The sequence below is a fragment of the Adiantum capillus-veneris genome, chromosome 21 (genome assembly GCF_014529385.1).
Source record: "Adiantum capillus-veneris isolate H3 chromosome 21, ASM1452938v2, whole genome shotgun sequence".
NCBI lineage: Eukaryota > Viridiplantae > Streptophyta > Polypodiopsida > Polypodiales > Pteridaceae > Adiantum > Adiantum capillus-veneris.
In genome coordinates, this window is record NC_140951.1 from 111,536,990 (window position 1) to 111,543,880 (window position 6,891).

The following is a 6,891-nucleotide window of genomic DNA, read 5'->3' on the forward strand; positions in this document are numbered from 1 at the left end:
GGTCAAGCCAAAAGGCATGACAATAAATTCATAAAGACCAAACGTAGTGCGAAATGCGGTCTTTACAATGTCTTGATCCACTATCCTTATTTGGTGATAGCCACTTTTTAGGTCAATCCTACTGAAGTAGGTCAATCCTTGCTCAAGTCATTCTATGTTTCTTTTTGTAAGGTAAGTGCTCTCTTGTCTAGTACTTTGGTTCTTGATTGTCATTTATACTTGAGAGCATGTGAATCCTTCCTCCTCTTAGCCACATCAATTTGATAGCAATTTATTGCACCTCATTAGTTCATTTATACACCAATCGTCCCTTTCATGTCGTCTTGCCCTACCCATACTACAAGGTTATGATCTTCATATAAGGCACCCTTTTTACACGACACATGCCCGACAAACACCATTAATTATGAAAGACTTTTTTGTTACAATAAATCGTGTGTTTCTTTAAGTGACCAATATATGCCTTTTGTAATCAATTTACAAAAAAAACAATCAAAATTAATAGAGTTCTATGCCTAAAGTTTTTAAGAAATACATCATCATAATTGGAAAAAATTAGTTGGATGCTGCTCCTTTCCATTTTGAGTCATTGTTTGAAAAAATATGGCAGATGTCAGGAAGACCATAGCATCCACCACACAATGGGCACATCATCATCGGAATATGCTTTACATCTTTGGTCATTCATGCCGCCACCAATTATAAGAGGCAAATTCGGCTCCAATCTATGAAGATCAAAGCCATGCCATACCCTAAAAGGTGGTACTAGAGCCTTCTTCAAATCTGGAATAAAATTTTCAACAATAGGGAAGGTCACTGTAGTGACTTTGCATACTAATTTGTTTGCAGGAAAATTCTTTGTTTTGAGTTTGTGTCTGCTCGAGATAAGGTGGTATCCATTAGAAATAACAATGCTAAGTGAGAGAAGATGCTTAGATCTCTCTCTCTCTCTCTCTCTCTCTCTCTCTCTCTCTCTCTCTCTCTCTCTCTCTCTCTCTCTCAAATGAGAAACAATATCACTATCTGCATTGGCAAAAACTTCATTAAAAACCAAGCCTCAAGTGAATTTTTAAGGGCCAAAATTGAAAACTCCATGCTAGTTTTGAGGGTGGCATTGAAGGAAACTGGCTAAATTTGGAGGATTTTAGGTGTAAAACTCGGTAGAAATCCAAAATTTTTTGTTAAGATATTCAATGTTCTTTTTTCCATTGGTTTTTACAAAAGTCTAATTGCAACCAGTATGCATCTACTAAAAGCATTTAATTCCTTGATTATGCAATGCAAAGCGCTATATCTAGATATGAATCGATCATAAATCAATTAGGTATAGTGACTAGCCAAAGCATAACATTCTATGACAAAGAAAGAGGACATAATCATTTAAAATGTAGAAAAAAAAAGTGACAACACTTAGCTTTGATAAAGTTCGCCATATCTTTAATCATTGCATAACCGCGAGCGTAGCCACAGCTCTGATACCACTGCTACAGACAGGAGCATGGCTGCCTTGCAAATCATCCAAGATAACACAATATAACACATAAATCGGCAAATCCCCATACCTGACGAATCCCATAGCACGGAATCGAAGCCATACGCGAACAGAGAGAGAGATTGAGAGCGCGAGAGGATAAAAGAGCGCGTGCAGGCGTACCTCCTATACCGGAGTGCTACGCCGGCACGGGGAGAGAGAAGAGGGAAGAGGAGAGAAGAAGTACACGGACACTGGGTGCAATCCCCCCCCGTGCAAGAGTGACCATTTCCCTCTTGCACGTATTTAATTTATAGATTCTTGAATGGTCAAAGTGAGTACAAACTGGCCGGCCGGACATAGTTGGCCAAAGCTCATAAAGAGCACTTGAATAATAAAATGTACATAAAATATGATATCCTTTTGCACTAGCTTAGCTCGGTCAAGCCTTTTCCACCTGTCACAGCTGCAATAAATAATAAGATATCAATTCCATAACATCAATAGATATGCGCAGAGAGGGGAAAGTGAGGCGATGCAGCACTCAAAGCAGGCACGTGCGGACAATAGGCAGACAAGCAGAGGTAGGGCAATGGACAAAGCGCGCAAAGGGAGACGTGCCATGCATTACCACATAACCAAAAAAGATTTTTTTCTTGTTGTGGGCAGCCTGTCTCACTCTCTTGCGTTGGTCTGCAACATGCAGAGGAAAGATGGCAAGGCAGGGCTTTGGGTGCTGAAAAGTGGACTTGAGGAGGTTGTAGGCGTGAAGGCCGGGGTGTTGGGCAAGCGATGAGGAGTAGAACATGGTGTTTATAGCAGCACCATTGGAGAGCCCGAAGGCAAAGGGAGAGAGGGAGTTTTTTTCCCCTGTCAGTCTTCGAGTGCAAGAGTAGGATATTCCAAGCAGCTTATGTGTGTGCATGGTCAGGGGCTTCGAAGAATTTGGGAAGTTGTGTGCAAGAAGTTGGAGCAAGGGAGATAGATGGTTTGAGAGCGGCGGCTGTGGTCTGGGGTGGAAGGTGCAGGTAGAGCACAACGCTGCTGTGGAGGTGCAATGCCTTCTCTGTCATTTCACGCTTCTCTCTCTCTTTCTCTAGATGCAGCAATGATCAAGATTGTGGTATTAATTCCTCCCTTGAGCTCCACAGACTAAGGAAAAGGGAGCTGGGGGTCCCCTTTGAGCCGATTAAGTAGCTCTTGCATGGCGGGTGCACATAGAGAGAGAGAGAGAGAGAGAGAGAGAGAGAGAGAGAGAGAGAGAGAGAGAGAGAGAGAGAGAGAGAGAGAGAGAGAGAGAGAGAGAGACAGAGAGACGAGTGATGGCGCGCAAGCGAATGAGCAATCGCAGCAAGCGGATGAGCACAAGGAGTGATTGAGGTGCTAATGGAAATCTGCCATCTGAGAGGGTAGAGTATTGCAGGTGATGTGATAGTTTGTCAATATGTGCTTCAGACCAAGAGAGAGTATGACTAAGAGAGAGGTATGTATCAACTATATTGAAAAATTGTTTTTCTTGTGGAATTACCCAAGATTTGTAGCATTGCACATGTGATAGACTACGAAGAACTGCACTCTCTCTCATGGATGCTGGCACAGTCGAAGGCGTGTGGGTTTGCACAAGAATAATTTCCATGTGAGGTCGTTAGTCGGAGATTCTTGGCGTCGTGGTCTCTCATAGGATGATTGATGTAGTCGAAGGCTATTGAGAGAGGCAAGGGGCCCTTTGGGGGGGGGGGGGGGGGGGGGGGGGGGGGGGGGGGGAGGTGCATATCAGAAAAGTGAAAGGGTGGTGGGGAGGGAGGGAATCTTTCCAACTAATAATACAATTTATTGAATGTGAGTCAGTATGTATTATGTATTGAGAGAGAGAGAGAGAGAGGGAGGGAGGGAGAGAGAGAAGTGCGCTTTAGCAGCTGCGCCTCTCCGGTCTCCTTTTGCTGCCTCTACCCGTCCCCACCATAAGTTCTGAACTCTTGCCTCACAGGAGCGCGTGCTCTCCCTCCCCTACCTCTCTTAGTCCAACAACCACCATGATTCTTCACACTTGATGCTTAGTCGGGTTTGGGAAAAACCTACTGAAGCCGCCAGCTTAGTCCAACAACCACCATGATTCTTCACACGATGCTTAGTCGGGTTTGGGAGAAACCTACTCAAGCCGCCACACTAAAAACGATGGTGCGACAAGATATTAGGTTGGGCTGCGTCAACATGCAAAAGTTCTACTAGTGACAGAGTTCAAGGTTGCGTGATGCACATCAACACAGATATGTTGATCCTACATCATGCACGATCTCCGCCTCCTCAGCCTCTTCCCTTCTAGTCTTCCCTCGCCTATATGAGATCCCCTCCTCCTCTCTCCATCTCTCTAAAAAAAAAGTCCACACCGGCACGAGCTCTTTCAGAGACTTTTCTCTTAAAGAGATAGAGAGAGAGCGAGCAGAGAAAGAGAGGGGGAGGGGTTGAAAAAAGAACCTAGGTTTAGTGTAATCCCACCTGCACATTTTGTGATTTACCTCTAAATTTTAAATTTGAAAGTGAGAAAACCTACAAAATTTTTGGGTGAGTAATCTGGGTCGAGGCATGACGGACAACTTAGCATACTAGGAACCCCAAGCAGTCTAGGAACTTTGAGTTGTGCTCATATAAACATAGAAAATTTAAGAGAATGTTTTTACACTAAATTTCTCTAAAATTTGTAGGTTTATTCACCTTCTACTTTGAATTTTGAAGATAAATCTCAAAATTTGTAGGTGGAATTACACTAAACCTAGGTTTCTATCGATATGGGTAGGTGAAAGAGAACTAGCATGTAGACAAAGTTGTCATAAGAAAATTTTTATAGCTTTATCAACCTTGCGTACTCTTCTATCAAAGCACTCTTTATAATCCCCCACCATTGCCACCTCCTTTGACAAGTTTGTCGCCACCACCTTTGGCAACACCACTAATTCCCACTCCCCCCCCCCCCGATAGAAGGCTACCAATGATGGTGTGATCCAAACTTTAATATGTACCATGATGTGGATTTTCTCAAAAGAATAGCCTCATTGTAATAAATAGAATTATTTTCAAGTTTATACCATTTTCTCCAGAGTAACTTAAAATGCATAGTATGTTATCGTACATCAACCCACAATAACTTGAGCTACCTTAAGAGAGGAGAAGAAGAAGTGAAGAGAAGCTCAAGCTCCCAGACTCTCCTTATTCATGAGATTTGTTCGAGTAGCAACAACCTTACTCTTTTAGTGTAAGTCTCGTGGTCCTACATGTAGGGAGGTAGGAATAGAAGATCTCTATCCATTGGAATCATGGTGCGACTATTCCCAACAAGGATCAATGGTGGTAGAAATGAGCTTCCAATATCTGAGGGCAACTAGTTCCAAGAAGAGGAATATCAACATGCCATTGTATGGGTTCTAGTTGTTCTAGCCCATCAAAGGAAACATCTACCAAACCCTTGTTCAAGGGGTTTTTTCTAACAAAAAATTGTGGTTGTTTACCATTAAAATTAGTTGTAATCTTGTTTCAGTTTTTTTTGTTGTGCTTGAAGCCACCTAAAATCTTGTTTGGTTTTTGTTTTGTATAGAGTGCGTTGGCCAGTCTTGCTCGTTTTAGGGATTGCTCAAAAAATCTCGCTCGAGATTTGAGATTCCTCTTTGAGCTTGGACGACCTCTTCCAAGCGGCATAGGATTTCCTATGGCCTCTCCTTTTGAGTTCTTTGGGAGTTGCACCATCACTTCCTTCAGAAGAGGAGGATGATGATGAAGATGGAGAAGAGGGTGACCTCTTTCTCGCCTTTTTCTTCTCATACTTCCTTTCTTCCTTCTTTGAATTATGTTGAGAAGGACTATGTGATGGTCTTCTCCGTTTAGGGGGTGTTGGAGAGCGTTTTGCCCGCCGTCTTCGTGGTGCCATCTCCGCTAAGGTGGCGGGAGATTCACTTCTTTCTCGTTCTTTTGGTGGGGGCTCTACCGTTGAGATTTGGGCCCTCCTTTGCGAGAGAGTTGCCCCCTCAACTTGTAAGCTTTTGAGACCTTCGTATGGGTCCTCCTCTTCTCTCACCGTAGAGAGCCCTCTTTTACAAATCTCACCAGGAGCTTTCATTGGCACTCCCTCTTCTAGGTGAGGAGATTGGAGAATCCAATGGATGCGTAATTTTTGTTGCACTTCTCCTTGGAGGGATGGGTTGCCCATGGCTTGTTGAAGCCTAGTAACAAGATAGTTCACAAGCATAGGAGCATCATTAGTAGCTTGATCATTAGCAAAGTCAAAGCCATCAATATTAATTTCACTCTCTCTACTATTGTCAGCCATTCTAACTAAGTTTTAGGTGTAAATTTTTACTTGTACTTGCACTTCAAGCCCTAGTTGCTACTCCTCTTTACTTTCAAAGATAATCACTCAAGCATCTATACCCATGGCTTGAAATATCATTAATTTCAAGGAATAGAAGAGAGGGTTTATCATAGCCCAGTCGGTACTGGTTCCTGTCAAGCTTCGAATAGCTCAATAATGGTTAAGCCGTAGGCCAGCCCCTTGGGACTCCATTATTAAGACCATAGCTCTCGACGGTGATACCCCCGTTAACTGCACGAAGCAGGCGCACCTCAAGGATAATAAATCCCTATTCTACTTACCCTCGTGCAATTAATAATACCAACCGTTTGTAGCAAGCTTGAGGACCTCTCTTATTGAGCAAGAAAAGAGAAATCGATGACTCTGATACCAATGTAACATTTAATGGTCTAAATAGCTTGTAAATAGCAGAAAATAACTTAACATAGTGAGCATTTCATTAAGAGCAAGTTCCTAATGAGCATAGGAGAGTGCTTGGTTGGAGATAACAACATTAGCATAACACCTAATTAGTTTGGCATAACAATACTTGAAAGAGGGAGAGAAATAGAACAATTGACAACTATTGAGGACCAGATTTACATGGACCGGTCAGCCCTCCATTAGGCATTTGTATTATAGCTTCTCCCATTAAGAGAGACTTTGTACAATACAATTCTTTGTGTTCCTTCGTAAAAACTCGTTGGTACAATGAAAATGGAAGCTTCATGCACCAAACTTACACGTGATAACACATAACATCAATTCACTCACGGTCTCAGACCCAAGACCTCACACACCTTCGAAGATGGTGAGAGCTAGCGGGGTATGAGAGTAGATCTAGAGGAAGGAGTATTCTTACAAGAAAGAAGTATTTCTCCTCACATAATCACTCATAACAGCTTAGCATAGCTTAGTAATTAGCATGGTAGAGGAGATGAGCATGCAATGGAGCTTGTCTCTTGGTTGGATTTGCATCACAAGCCAAGAGTTTGTTGGTGTAGGCCTCCCTGCTCACAAGCTTAGAGTAGATGAAGAGCTTTCCATTAAAGCTTGAGAAGGAGATAGACTTTATTTACTT